This window comes from Stigmatopora argus, chromosome 23 (assembly GCF_051989625.1).
Source record: "Stigmatopora argus isolate UIUO_Sarg chromosome 23, RoL_Sarg_1.0, whole genome shotgun sequence".
Taxonomy (NCBI): Eukaryota; Metazoa; Chordata; class Actinopteri; order Syngnathiformes; family Syngnathidae; genus Stigmatopora; species Stigmatopora argus.
Window position 1 is genome coordinate 1,690,099 of NC_135409.1, and position 13,098 is coordinate 1,703,196.

At 45.6% G+C, this 13,098-nt stretch overlaps 1 long non-coding RNA gene across 2 annotated transcripts in view; it reads left to right on the forward strand.

Moving 5' to 3' along the window:
- Positions 1–13,098, forward strand: part of LOC144069098 (uncharacterized) — a 36,789-nt gene that overhangs the window by 9,408 nt on the left and 14,283 nt on the right. The window contains exons 1-2 of one of the 2 annotated variants that reach the window (XR_013298388.1): positions 8,453–8,794; positions 9,243–9,348. This is a non-coding gene — a long non-coding RNA (uncharacterized LOC144069098). Of the gene's footprint in view, positions 1–8,452; positions 8,795–9,242; positions 9,349–13,098 lie in introns of those variants that run through there. The other variant, XR_013298387.1, reaches the window with a different exon arrangement.

Genomic DNA, 13,098 nt, shown 5'->3' on the forward strand with positions numbered 1-13,098 from the left:
AAGGAACAAAACGATGGGCTTTATTCTGTTTTTTCGGCACTGTATTCTTAAAAATATTCTTCAAATTAGATTTCAACACAGCGGGGGTGAAATCACACTTGCGGGCAGGCCACAATTTGTTGATGATGCAGTCAGTAGAGCATTGAAACCTGCTTGGATGGCTTTAACCCTTCCCTTATCATATGATGTTACCGCTTCTGAACGTCTTCTACCAAGGATGCTTGTTGACTTCATTGGACATAAACGTCCGGTTAAAGTGACATTGTTTAACGAATGTTGTTCATCTCTGAGGTCGCGGCCAGAGGTCATGAATCTGATTTGTGCGTGCGGCTGGTGGGATCATCAGCGAGGACCTCCTGCTGGGAGCAAAGATGGTTTTCCAATAGATCATTTCATCGTGTGTTTGAAGTGCTCAATTGAAGGGAGGAAATTTCAGTCTCAAACCTTTTTTTTATTTAAAATTGACGTTGTTACGAATGTTCCATAGGTCTCCAAGATAAGGGTCAAGGGAAATGGTGGATCCATACGCTTACCAAATTAAAGTTACACATCATGAACTAGTCTCATCGATAAATGCCAACCATCACTTGGAAAATCCATTTGTAACCCCACAAACACAATAAACTTTTTGGTCATTATGCTTTGACTTGGTGATACACGATCAATGTACAAATTCATGAATTCACTAATAGGAATGGGGTGGGGTGGGGTGCTGGTATTGAAATGGAATTACCGTATTTACTTGCATATAAGCCGCATTTATTGTAAAAAAAATACTGAATTGAGGGTACTGCTTATGTGCGCATAAAAAGACGACATGCAGGAAACTGCAAGGTGAGAGAGACGAAACGCCGTAACACCATAACACAAGTCAATGTGGCCGATACGGTCATTTATTTCAAAATAGAGAAAACATAAACAGATAAAACGCTAAACAAAATTTATTTTGACATCTATGAATGAAATTCAAGAAAAAAACATATCTTGCATAAAACGTGTAAAACCCCACTTGTGCCTGTCACTGCTCGCTCGCCATCTTACCTAGGGTGCCGCCGTCTTACCTAGTTAAACGTGCTCTGTCTAGCCAGATGTGAGTACCCTTGATAGATGTGTTCGTAGCATTTACCATGTCAGCACATCCCAATAGTTGTTAAGGCTGATCGAAGGTCTTGCAGTGGATCGTTAAAATATCAGCCTGATATCTGTGTAATATGTATCTCATGCTATTATTGCACCCAGAGACTTGGTGAACACTATACCGCTACGAACACACTTCCTGGTTGTGCTTACGTTGCTTCCTTTTTGAAAGGAAATAATTGGGCATTTGTGATTATGAAATAAAAAAATTCCGCTTTGATTTTTTTTCTTTTCATTTCTAGTTCAAAAGTGACAACTATTGCAGTAATATGAACCATCGAAAAAAATTGTTGAATTTTACAATTTCTCGCGTGTAAGCCGCCCCCTGATTCACAATTTTTTACCTCCATATTTATGGTTTTAATAGGGAGTACAAATGTGTTACTTTGAAGGGAAAATCTTGAGAAAAATTATCACAGATAATGTATGAATCAAAAGCATATTAATAGGGTCAATAAGTTAATATGCTTTGTAAATGCAAAATATAAAATTATTCAATTTAAAAGAATATATTGATGAGAACCCGATTCTTTTTAATGACATAAATTACAATTTTCTTACCAGAAGTTTAAGATGTTGTGGTGGCCAAATTTCTTCTAATGTCGAAATATCTCGATTTTTTTCGATGGTTCATGTTACTGCAATTGTTGTCACTTTCGAACAAGAAACAAAAAGAAAAAAATCAAAGCGGAATTTTGTTTTATTTCATAAGCACACTGTACAATCATTTCCTTTCTGTGTTCCAAAAGGCAGGGTGTTGTCTGTATGTAGACAAATTCAAAAAGGAAGTAACCTAACCATAACCAGGAAATATGACCATAGCGGCATACACAGTGTTCACCAAGTTTCTGGGTGCAATAATAGCAAACACATTATGCAGGTATCAAGAATTATATTTTAACGATCGACCGCAAGACCTTCGATCAGCCTTAACTATTGTGATGTGCTGTTAAACGCTACGGTCAGAGCACCCTTAACTGCAGTAAATGGCGGCGCCCTGAGCGAGCAATAGCAGGCACAAGTAAGTGTACTCACATCTGTCCAGTCAGAGCACGTGTAACGACGGTAAGATGGCGACGCCCTGAGTGAGTGACTGGCACAAGTGAGTTTTTTCACGTTTCATGCAGGATACAGTTTATTTTTTCCCTGAATTATATTCATAGTTGTCAAAATACATTTTGTTTAGTGTTTTATCTGTTGATCTTTCCTCTATTTTGAAATAAATTACTGTATTGGCCACATTGTCTTGCGTCATGACGTCACGGTGCCATTGCCTCATGATGTCATCGTGTCATGGTGTCGTCAACTTGCAGTTTCGTGCATGTCGTGTTTTTATGCGCATATAAACCGTACCCTCGATTCAGTCATCATTTTTTTGTCGGACAAAAGCGGCTACATGTGAGTCAATACGGTAATTTGATATCTTAAAATTCTGGAAAGAAAATTGTAATTTCTGTAATTAAAAGGAATCAGGTTCTCATCAAGATAGACTTACAGTGGTACCTCGAGATACGAGCTTAATTCGTTCCGGGACTGAGCTCGTATGACGATTTACTAGTAACTCAAATGAACGTTTCCCATAGAAATGAACTAAAAACAAATGAGTTTGTTCCAACCCTCTGAAAAAACACAAAAAACAGGATATTGGATTGGAAAAACATTTTTATTTGTTCTAATTTGCCATCTATTAACAAAGTAACAAATAACTAGTGGTTTAATAGTACTAAAATGTGTTTAATAGTACGGATTTCGCGGAGGGGAGAGAGAGAGTGACAGAAGGGGGGGACTTTGTGCACTGCAACGCGCTCGCAACATAACAAACAGATTTAAATGAACTTGGATTACGATGCAGACACACTCAAAAATAAAATTAATCTAACCTTACACCAGTGGTGGACCATCAGGGCCTGCAAAGCCTTCTCTGCTGGCTTAAAAAAATATCTAAATCACAGACTGATGTTAACTATTTTTTGTCCACTTATTAAATAATTCCAAATTGTCTGTCAGATTCCTTTCATTGCTTTTCCCCTGGTTACGCTGCTTCCAGATGTGTGTTTGCATACTTAAGCATCTAACCAATCACATTTCAGCTATTATTTGTCGACAGGGTCAGAAATCTGCTTTGAGGCCTTCACAATCAGTTCTGCAGGCTCTGCTGCATAAAACAAGCATCGATAAAACTGTTGCTTTAACCAATCAGATTTCGAGTTGGCGACAACAATGCCTTCTCACAGGCAGAGGGATACGTCATTGCCTTCTCGCAGGCATAGGGATACGTCATCGCTTTCACCAACTATGATTGGCTAGTGATAGAGTGGACTAGCCAGAGCTACCAAACTGTATCTGGAGCGAGCTGCACAAGCAAATATATTGTTGGGTTGATTTAATAGCGGTTTTGTCTACCCGCAATGGCTGAAGGAGATGAAATGGATTTGTTTGCAGATTTACTGTCAAAGCAATTTTCAAGACGGAAAAAAAGCTGGACATCATTAAGAAAGGTCGGACAACTCCGAAGCAAGCAAGCCTGTCACAACCGGGAACGGACATTTTCAGCACTAAATCGAATAAAAACGTATATCAGAAATACGACAGGACAGGCTCGACTTTCAGCATTAGCTTCGATGGCGATAGAAAAGGAGGAAAGAAAGGAGGATGGATATTGTGTACAGATAAAAATAATTTTTGGTGAGTAAAATATGGCTATATTCCTAAATAATATTTCAATTGTATGAGGTTATTATTGATGCTTTTTATGTGTCACAGCTGTAGCTGAAGTAGAGGTTGAGGTAGAGGTGTCGGTAGGATATTCACGGCCCACCACTGCCTTACACTAAACTTAATTGTAATTTTGTTTTAAATGTTAATACCTTTCTTCTCCCGGGTTGGCTCTATTTGCCCCGCCTCCACCCTGACTTTCAGATGCAACCTATCGAGGGTTGTTTGCTTTTGTCTTCCCTTCAAAATATTCCCACACAAATGTCCTCACAATAGGATAATGCATGGCCACTTGCTAACTTGCCCGGGAAGTAGTACTCCTCTCATATTAGCGAACAAGCTCCGCCATTCGCACTGACTAACGAGAAAAAAAAAACACTGAAAAAATGCAACGCCCCGCCCAGTGCTCGTAGAGACATTACACGAGGGAGTTGCGACCAGAAAGACAGTGCCCATGATGTTCTTATGAACCTCTCGCGTCCGCTGCGTATATCAAAATTTGTCTCGTATCTCAAGATAAATATTTGCCCGAACATTTACTCCTATCTCAAATTGCTCGCAATTTTCTGAAGATTTTCCCTTCAAAGTAACACATTTATACTCCCTATTAAAACCGTGGATATGCAGGTGAAAATTGCGAATCAGGGGGCTTTTACGCAAGAAATTGTAAAATTAAACAATTTTAAGGCAATTTTAAGGGTGCGGCTTATACGCGAGTAAATCCAGTAATACTACTTGCCATAAACCCTAAAAGGCAATGTTTTTGCTATGATTAGGTATTGTTTGTACGGTGGCTTGTGAAAAAAAATTAATAAAGGCCTTTGTCGGTGGGACTGCTGGGGTCTCGTCAGGCAGCATCAATACCGTAGTGGTGTGCTCATAGATTGGTCTGGAAAACAATTGATGGCGGCTTTGACCCCATGCAACCGTCTGTTTGTGACGAGTTCACAAAATGGAGATAGTCAATAGCAGCAAATCAGTGAAAATCTTGCATTGTTTTTCCCCCAAAATATTATCTTTTAGTCTATTTCTTCTCCTAGAATTTTCCTGAATATAAATGTCAAGGCTCTTTTCTTGTCACTTTTGCACTGCTGCAGATCATCTAAAATGGGCTGCTAATTGGATTGTCATAGAATCACACAGGGGGATCAGATTCCAACCTTCAGCCTTCTTTTTATCCCAGCAAGATTCTACCCACTGTGCAAATCGGAGCTCAAACTCTAATCTTAAGGGGGGGAAAGCACATCTTTTTTTTTACACGCATCTTCATGTCATTTTTTACTGCCGCCTGGAGAGCAGTGCAATCCCTGCCTCCAGCCTTTTTCTGTCTGCATCAATGAGGTCAGCAAATGGCAAAAACCACGAAATCCCCCTCCCCACTTGCAGGTATGAGAGCATTGCAAAATGAATCCCCGCAGGACATAACTTGAACTGCTGTGAAATGCTCCATTAAAAGGGAGAGGAAGGATTTTAGCTTGAGAAGATTATTTAATGGCAGTCATAGGTTACAATCACAAAATACAACAACTTGACATTGATTTTGAATTTAACTTTATCTTCTCATTAGATGGATTAATGGTTGGAGGTTTGCTAGAGTGCTTGAGAAATGAGAGATTACAAGGTTTGGCGTGGGGGGACGTGTGTTGGTACAGCTCCCTTCCTACAGGGGCAGTTATTAGGTTCACCTCAAATCTTGGGAGAATAAAGTTTGGGCTACCTGTGAGTGAACACAACCGCTGGAGGTGAAAATAATCAATCTGTCTGGAAAGCTACTACTTTTAAGGCTCCTAAGAAATTATGTCATCTAGCTTGTGCTATCATAGTTTAAGTTTTTACCCTGCAAACAATCATATTTCAAATAATCCACGTGCAAAATGCTAAAAATACACATTTTAAAGTGAATTTTCAAAAAACAAAGAATAATGCTTGAACTCATTTTTTTGAATACCAAATTGATTAATTAATTTACATAAGGCTACATATTAATATTGTCAAATATGTACTGTTTACACATAACATACTTTTGTAAAAGGCTTAAATGCTAAATTGTATTTTTTCTGACGTGCGAAGTGAACTGTGGACCCCGGTCGGAGACGATGTCGGCCGGAATTCCATGCAGGCGGAAAACATGCTGCATGAGGAGGGAGGCTGTCTCCTGGGCTGAGGGTAGTTTTCGGAGGGCAATGAAGTGGGCCGCCTTGGAAAACCGGTCGACTATGGTGAGTATGGCGGTGTTACCCTGGGACTTGGGAAGGCCCGTAACGAAGTCGACCGCAATATGAGACCAGAGACGACTAGGAATCTGGAGTGGGAGGAGTAAACCGGAGCTTGGCTTGGTGGTGGATTTGTTGCGTGCGGCACACATGGCAGGCAGATACGAAATATTGCGTATCTGCCCTTAATGTCGGCCACCAAAAGCGTTGGCGCAATACCGCCTGTATGTGGGCAACCCCTGGGTGGTAGGTCAGGCGGGAGGTGTGGGCCCATTCTAGTACCTTGGACTGCATTGAAGTCGGAACATACAGGTACTTCTGCGTACCTCTTCTTGGGTCCGGCTCCAGCCCTTGGGCCCTCAATACCTCGGCTTCCAGCCCCGTCCTCATGCTAGCCACCATGCAGGAGGGAGGTAGGATCGTTGGGGGGGGGGGGTACTCCTCCGAGTCCGGGGACTGAAAAACTTGGGATAATGCATCCGACTTCCCGTTCCTGGAACCCGGGATATAGTTAAGCGTGAAATTAAACCTACTGAAAAACATGGTCCACCTGGCTTGGCGAGGGTTTAGCCTCCGGGCCGACCTGAGGTATTCCAGGTTCTTGTGGTCCGTCAGAACCGTGAACGGCTGGCTAGCCCCTTCTAGGTGGTGTCGCCATTCCTCCAGGGCCATCTTCACCGCGAGCAGTTCCCTGTCTCCAATGCCGTAGTTGCGTTCAGCTGGGGACAGCCTACGGGAAAAGAAGGCGCAGGGATGCAACTTCCCATCCGCCTGCTTGCGCTGGGAGAGGACAGCGCCGATCCCCACCTCCAAGGCGTCGACCTCCACCTGGAACTGCAATTTAGGATCGGGGTGGGAGAGGACGGGAGCAACAGTGAAACGGGATTTCAGGTCAACCCCCAAAAACGTTGCAACTCCCTTCTCCCCTTGGGCCTGGGCCACTGAGTCACGGCCTTCAACTTCTTGGCATCCATCTGCATCTCCCCGGCGGCCACCACGTACCCCAGAAAGGTGGTCTCCGAGACGTGAAATTCACACTTCTCAGCTTTGGCGAAAAGGCGGTTCTCTAGGAGACGTTGCAACACCTGGCGCACATGCTGCACATGCTCCTCAAGGCTGCGTGAAAAAATCAAGATGTCATCCAGATAAACAAATACAAATCGGTTGAGCATGTCCCGGAGGACGTCATTGATCAGGGACTAGAACACTCCCGGGGCGAGTCCAAGAAGCATTACCAGGTATTCACAATGTCCCTCTGGGGGTGAAGAAGGCCGTCTTCCATTCGTCCCCTTCCCGAATCCGGACCAGATGGTAAGCATTTCGGAGGTCTAACTTTGTAAAAATGCAAGAGCCGTGTAGCGGGGTAAAAGCCGAGTCGATGAGTGGCAAAGGGTACCTGTTCCTGACCATGATCTCATTCAGGGGTCGGTAGTCGACACAGGGGCGCAGCGAGCCGTCCTTCTTGTCGACAAAAAAAACCCCGCCCCGACAGGGGAGGAGAAGGGGCGAATCTGTCCAGATGCCAGCGCCTGGGAGATGTAGTCATCCAGTGCCTCCCGCTCCGGCCTGGAGATGTTGTAGATCCGGCGCCTAGGAAGAGAAGCACCGGGCAATATGTTAATGGCACAGTCATAAGGGCGATGTGGGGGGAGTGCCAAGGTTTGGTCCTCGGTAAACACCTGTGAAAGGTCCCGATAGCACTCGGGCACTGTTGATAGGTAAGGGGGGTCCTTTCTCGGTGGTGACACTGGGGGTAAGTGGGCTGCCTGGAGGCACTTGGTGTGGCATGCCGGGCTCCAGGCTACCACGTTGGGTCCCCCCAGTCGATCACCGGATTGTGATGTCTTAACCATGGAAGGCCCAGAACAATAGTCGCCTCCAGGCAGTCCAAGATGTAAAAGCACGCCATCTCCTGGTGGTTACCGGATAGGCGGAGTAGAACAAGGTTCGTCTGTCGCTCCACTCTGCCTAGGGTACGCCCATCCAGTGCCGTTATATTTAGGGGTCTCTCTATAGCCCGAGTCCCAATGCCAAGCTTAGCGGCCATGGAGCGGTCGATGAAACTCTCGTCCGCACCGCAGTCGATCAAAGCAGTGGTGTTGTGATTTCTTCCCCCCCAGGAAAGAGATGCTGGTAGTACAAAATGACGGGAGGATTCCTCAATGGCCAGGCTCACCATGACCTCCCTTCCTATTGGTGAGCCTTTGCTTTTACCGGGCGGGCAGGGCATGATAGCGAGAGATGGCGCTCCTTGCCGCAATAGAAGCATAGGAAAAGCCGGCGGCGTCGCGAGCGTTCCTCCTCAGATACTCCAGCGCGACCTATTTGCATAGGTTCTGACGTCACCACAGGAGGGGGAGGCGCAGCCGCTGCGGGGGAACCCGGAAGCAGGCGCCGAAGTCCAAACATGGCGCCCACGTGCGAGTCACCTCGCCGCTCGCTGCCCTTGTTGTCTTTGTAGTTGGCTGTCGATCCGTATGGCCAATTCCACGAGCGCGTCGAGGGACCCTGGTTCGTCTCGGATCGCCAGCTCCTCCCGCATTGCCACATTCATCCCCCCACGAAATGCGTCCTGGAGGGCGCAGTCATTAAAGCCGCTTTCGGCGGCTAAAATGCGTAACTCCACAGAATATTTGGCGACGCTCCGGACGCCTTATCTTAGAGCTCTTAAGCGCCCGGCTGCCTCCCGGCCGCCCACCGGGTGGTCAAAGACCTTTCGCATCTCTGCGGTATATAAGTCGTAGGAGATACATATGTGTTGGAATTATTGTAAATAAGTTATCCTGATTCTGGGTTAGAGTGTGAAAATGCTTGCTCATATAACTTGTAGGGTGTCCTGACCTTTAGGCAGTTCCGCCTTATTCAACAAAGAGGAACTACTCAAGGGGTCGGGCGCCTGTTTGAACTATCGTGTGAAGATTGCGGGAGAAGGGGAAAGAGGATGTGGGGGTGTTACCTTGAAAGAGCATATGGTCATGCAACAAAGACCCTTTTGTAACTGGGAGATAACCCCCTCTTTCCTTTGATCAGCTTGAAACTTCCTGTAACTTGACACAATAAGAGACAAGGGAGCGGAGACTTTATTCAGAGTGTGTCGGAGGATTGTGACCGAGCAGTCCCCGACCCTCTCACTGCAAATAAAATTGACTCAATTCTCTGTGTTTTTCCTTCTTTCAGATTGGTGATACAAATGTCTGGTGTTTAAACCTAACAATATGTGGGAGCCCCGCTCCTATTCGGCGCTCGCCCAGCCCAGGGCTTCATCACGAAGGCAACCGATCAGGTAAGCGATCTTGGCTCGGTCAGAGGTGTAGGTGAGGCATTGTTGTTCAAACACCAACCGGCATTGAACCAAGAAATGCTGGCATGCACCAAGATTACCACTGTAGGGGGCGGGTGGGGGGACATTACGTTCGCGGTGCAGCGATATCGGTGTTACCTGGGGAGCGGCTGGGGTTGGCTGTGCACTTGGTGAGTGAGGCAAGGGCGTGAGTTGTGCCCGTATGGCATTTAGGGTCTGAGCCATGCTCGACACCTCAGCCAAGAGGAAATTTATAGCTCGGGTGTGCTGGTCCACGACCTGCGCAGGTGGGTCGGTGGGGGCTTGGTCTGCGCCCGCGGGGTCCATTCTGGCTGGATCGTGCTGTTACGGACGGGGGTGGAGGACCCCAAAGCAGGCGAGGGTGCGAGTCTGGTTTGTTCAAATCTTTATTTTGATCGTCCGTGAGGCGGGCGAGCACAAGAGGGGACGGCGCAGGCGGGTCGAAAGCCGTAGCGGGAAGGTCGGTTGCCGTGGAGTCCGTGTGGCGTGTACTGGTTCGAAGGCGTGGTCGTAGTCCGAGTTGCGTGATCCGTGGTCGTTGTCCTTGGTCCGTGATCCGTGGTCGTGGTCGTTGTCCATGGTCCGTGATACATGGTCGTTGTCCTTGGTCCGTGATACGTGGTCGTTGTCCTTGGTCCGTGATCCGTGGTCGTTGTCCTTGGTCCGTGATCCGTGGTCGTTGTCCTTGGTCCGTGATACGTGGTCGTTGTCCTTGGTCCGTGATCCGTGGTCGTTGTCTTTGTCGTTGTCCTTGGTCCGTGATCCGTGGTCGTGGTCGTTGTCATTGTCGTTGTCCTTGGTCCGTGATCCGTGGTCGTGGGGGGCAGAGCGTTGTCGGAATCCTGGGTGTAAACAAGAGGTCGAGTATCAATAAGACAGGCAAGGAAAAACGCGAGAGGGTACCTCACAGTATTCTGTCTTGACGATCCAGCAGCATGGTCATGTTCCTGGTGGCCTTAAATACTCCTTGTAGGGTAATGACTCACACCTGGCAGCGCTCGAGTCATTAGGGGATGGACCTGTGATTGGGTGACGGGCGCAACCAGCCACCAGTTTAGTCTGGGGCCTGACAGTTGTTTGCTGGTCTCCTCTTGTGATATTCAGCGCCATGGCTGGTGTGGAGTCATCTGTAGTGATTATTGGTACTTCTCTTTCTTCGCAAGGTTTGTAGTTCTCATCATGGCGACAGGGTGTCTCCCCTTGCATACATCACAAGTTAGTCGACGACGGCAGTCTTTGGCTTGGTGATTTGGCTCTTTTACATGTTTCCGTTTTTCCGCTAATATTTTCTCTTTGAAGTCTGAGCATTTGGGTAGCTGATGTTTGTCACTTTTGCAGCATGTGCATGAAGGTTCTGATTTGCTAGTATTTGCTGGATTGTCAAAGTCTGCAACAGTAGTTTGTGTACTTGGGACATTTGCTTTGTTTCTCTTTAGTTCTTCTGTGCCTTTCCTTTCGTTGGATGTGCTGGAGTGAAGTGTGCAGAATGAAGTGATAGGATTGCAGGCTATTTCTGCTTCTAGAGACACAAAGTGAGCGAACTCTTTGAAGTCAGGAAAGTCTCTACCATCCATGAGGGCTACAGTGACCTGGCGGTTCCAATATGAAGCCAGCCAGTCAGGGATTTTAAGCATCAGCTTCTGGTTCTCTTGACAATCATTTAATATTTCAAGGCCTTTCACAAGAGGCATCACTTGTAAGCAGGCATTCAGGAAATCAGAGAATGTTCTTAGTCCCTCCGGATCTTTGGGCTTTATTTTGGGCCACCTTGAAAGTTTGTCCCTAAAGACACGCTGAATCACAAATGGCTGCCCATACCGTTGGTCAAGCTTACGCCAAGCATCACTGTACGCCTCTTTATCATTTCGATAGAAATTGCCTTCAAGGCATGTTTGTACTGCACCACTGACATATTTCTTAAGGTAGTAGTTTATCTGCCAGGACAATGTTCCTTTGGTCGATGAGAGACTGGAATTAAGCTCCCCATTCTATGTAGTGGATGGAATCACCACTGAAAATTGTCGGAGTTGGAATAGGCAGTCTGTTTGTGGCTATGCTTTCTTGTATTGCTTGGGCTAGTTGGGATACATCTGTAGGGAGGGTCAGACTATCACTGAAAGTTGAGTGTCTGTTTGGATGCATGTGTTGAATAGGCAAACTTTCTTCTTTGATCTCTTTCTCATAAGTTTCAAGTTTGGCGCGTGCTGCTTCCATGTCTTTCAGTGCTTGTAGGCGTTCTAAATTACCACGCTTTATTTCCAAAATTATGTTGCTCTTCTATCAATCTAATTTTTTCCTTTTGTTTAGTTTCTTCTTGCACTGCTTTTTATTGAACTTCTCTCTTCTCTCTCTTTAACGTAATGCTCGACTCAGAACGATGACTGACTTGTGACATAGATGCAGTTCCATATATTGAGTGTGCATATTCTCCCCTTAGTTTGAAAGGGAATTTAGGATTAGCTGATGGACATTGTGCTTCGCATCTTTCTCATTGAATTCTCCACTTGTAGACAGACGCTCGAGAGTTATTTTAACAAAGTCCTTTGTTACGGCCTCACATACATCAACTTTCCTTCTGAGTTCTGTGGATTGCGTACCTCGCTTTCTTAAGTCCTCATAAAGGTTCTGCACCTTCATCACCTCTATTTCGCCTTGAAGTTCAGTTAGCCGTTTTTCATTGCTTTAAATTCGTTCCTTTAATACAGGGGTCCCCAAACTTTTTCCTGTGAGGGCCACATAACTTTTCCCTTCTCTGATGGGGGGCCGGTGTCAGTTTGTAACAGAAAAAGTGTGATGATGGTAGGGAAGCTTAAAAAATGTATTGTTTTCCAGAAAGCCACACATAACCAAATAACCCTTTCCAGGTTCTTTAAAGAAAAAAAGTCAGGAAACAAATAATAACACTATTAATGAAATAAATAATAACTAAATAACCCTCTCTGAGTTCTTCACAGAAAAAACTGGAAATAAATAACACTGTTTATGAAATAAATAATAACTAAATAACTCTCTCTGGGTTCTTCATAGAAAAAAAAAGCCATGGAACATTAACTTTCTGTTGTGCCATGCACAATCTTCTCCCTTTGTTCTGAAGTTTATGCACGACACCACAACTGTCATTACAGAATCCCACATCAACATTTTGCAGCACAGTGCTTGCTGGTGAATTCGGCAGTGGACTCGTAGCGGGGCGGTGAGACCCCTTTTTTCCAACTCCCGGTTCATGCGTCCCATTATTAGACCGCGAGTTTCGCCCACCATGCTAGGAGCCCCGTCAGTCATGATGCTAGCTAGCTTTGACCAGTCCAGGTCCAACTTCTCCATGATTTGGCACACTTTGTAAAAAATATCCTCTCCCGTTGTAGTCCCTTTGAGATTTTGGAGGGCTGCCAGATCCTCGCAAATCTCAAAGTTTGCGCTAACTCCACGAATAAAAATGAGCAGTTGCGCTGTGTCAAATTCTTTCGTCTTCTGCTGCAGCTGGGCATATACATTACTCCCGATTTCTTCAACGCGTCTGGTCATTGTACTCACCGACAGACTTGCGCCATTAAATGCATCTTTCTTCTCGGGACACACTTCCTCCACGACAACATCCATACATTTCTTAAAAAACTCTCCGTCAGTGAAAGGCTTACCGTTCCTTGCTATCAGTTTAGCAACCCGAAAGCTGGCCCGAACGGATGCCTGGTTCAGCTGAGCTTGGCGTAG